This window comes from Galeopterus variegatus, unplaced genomic scaffold (assembly GCF_000696425.1).
Source record: "Galeopterus variegatus unplaced genomic scaffold, G_variegatus-3.0.2 Scaffold2002, whole genome shotgun sequence".
Lineage (NCBI taxonomy): Eukaryota > Metazoa > Chordata > Mammalia > Dermoptera > Cynocephalidae > Galeopterus > Galeopterus variegatus.
The window spans coordinates 133,808-136,438 of NW_007728113.1; positions in this window are offsets into that span (position 1 = coordinate 133,808).

Here is a 2,631-nt window from a genome sequence, read left to right on the forward strand (position 1 = left end):
CACCACACTCTCCCAAGTGAGCCATGGGCCAGCCCTACCATAGTGTTTTGGAAGCAGGTAACTTGTTAATTTTACAAGCTCACAGCTGGAGAGGAATTTTCCTCAGCATGAATAGGGCCTTGAGTCTCACCCATGTCTGATTCAGATGCGAGTCTGGACTTTGGAATTTTGAGTTGATGCTGGAATGAGCTAAGACTTGTGGAGCTATTGGAATGAATAAATGTATTTTGCATGTGCGAATAACACGAATTTTGGGGGCCAGTGGTGGAATGCTATTGTTTGAATATACCCCCAAAAGGAGATTTAATTCCCAATGCAACAGTATCGAGAGGTGGGACCTTTAAGAGGTGACTAGGTCATAAAGGCTCTGCCCTCATGAATGTGTTAATGTATTTATCACAGGAGTGGGTTTCTTTTTTTTTTTTAAGATGACTGGTAAAGGGATCGTAACCCTTGGCTTGGTGCTGTCAGCACCACACTCCCCCAAGTGAGCCAATCAGCCATCCCTATATAGGATCCGAACCCGTGGCCTTGGTGTTATCAGCACCGCACTCTCCCGAGTGAGCCACGGGCCGGCCCGAGGAGTGGGTTTCTTATGAAAGGGAGCTCAACCTCCTTCTGTACTCTCTCACTCTCTCTTGCACATGTGTGTGGTCTCTTACTGTCCACCTTTTCCCATGGAATGATGCAGCAAGAAGGCCCACAGTAGATGCAGGTCCCTTGACCTTGGACTTCCCAGCTTCCAGAACCATAAGAAATAAATCTCTGTTCTTTATAAATTACCCAGTCTCAGGTATTCTCTTATAGCAGCACAAGACAAACTAAGACATGTATTTTACCATCACTTTTTTATAAAGCTGGATATTATCATTTGGAAAGACACACACTAGCAAAGGGAATGTAATGTGGGTAGGCTTTATAACAATCGGAAGGCATGTTGAGTATGTGTTTCCTATAGAGTTCACTCAGGCATCTATACCTGTGGCAGGTGCCATACCACAATCTCCGTATCCCTGAGCCCTTGCAGTCCCCATGTGCAGAGATCAGAACTGCCAGGGAGTTAACACCTCTCCACACTCCTCCTTCAGGGCAGTGCTCAGACAAGGACAGACAGAAACTGGTGAATCAATACTTCAATTCCCTCACCCCTTGGGTGGGACAACTTGGAGGCGTGGCCTGCACCATTTCTCAGCAATCTGATCTCCAGCAGAATTGAGTCCCAGTGGCCCATGGTGATAACCTTTCCACTCCCTCCCTTATTTCCTTATTGCTCTGCTAGTGCCTCCTGGGATCACCTTCAAGATGACCTGCTGGAGACCAGCTCCGCAGGATTCATTGGACCTGAATAGGTGGTGTGGATTCAGTGAAAAAAGAAAGACGTGGACCACAGATGTCTAGTGCAAGTGTGGACAACAACCACATGAATTTTGTTTTATTTATATTTTTTTACTTAATCCTCTACATGATTTATCTTTTCTTTTTTTTTAAAAAGATGACCGGTAAGGGGATCTTAACCCTTGACTTGGTGTTGTCAGCACCACGCTCACCCAGTGAGCAAACCGGCCATCCCTATATGGGATCCGAACCCGTGGCCTTGGTGTTATCAGCACCACACTCTCCCGAGTGAGCCATGGGCCGGCCCCTACATGATTTATCTTTAATCAAAACATTTTTTTATTTCATTTCTATTGAAAAGAAAAGGTCAAAATGTTCCAAAGCACTCATGCTCTGACAAAAACATCTACTTATGCATCAGTAGTTCACCCCAAAGCCTGTGGCTTGTGGCCAGAAAAATATACAACAGCAGCATGTTTGGCTTTAAAGAGCGTCAGACTTTTAGTTTGAACTATAATTCTTAACCTTCTTAGCTTACAATTTAACCCTTTTTTATCTTACTAATACTATACTTGATTTTAATAACATTGATTAGTTATGTTTGACAATTGTTTATACTCTATATAATATAATCATTTTAATTTATAATCAAAATCACAATATTTTTCGTCATAAAACTTAACCATAAATGTCTTAAATTTTGTGTTATTGATACAAGTTTTATGTTACAAACTGATTTAAACAAAACCTGTTAATATCAAAATTTATGTTTTTCTACTATCTAACTTATTCATCTTTGTAACAAAACTTCTCATCTCCCTGCCAAGAGACTCCGGGAACAGCACAGGGGAAAAAGTGAAAAGTTAAATGATCCCACTCAAGTACACTGCGTCATTCTTATTGCTACTATGTAATGATATGTTTTTGGTGAGTCAAGTGAAGCAGTGGGAGTGGAGAAGGAACAAAGAAATCTGTAACTGGTTGTGACCCATTAGTTGTAAACACCACTGCGCTCAGACCCACCGTCTCCCTAGGAGACGCAGATTTATAAAAATGTAACATAATAACTTCATTGCACAGGCACAAGAGCATGATCACAACTATAGAGCCAGTTATTCTAAAATCATGGGTCAATGCACACACCACTGACAGGAAAAATCAACAACAAAATTAAATCAAGCCAACCCACACGGGGAACATACATCAAAAACACCTCTAATACTGACAATGCCTTGTAAATAAACCAATTAATTTTGATATATTATTAACATGTTCTTTGAGAAACTCCAGGGCCCT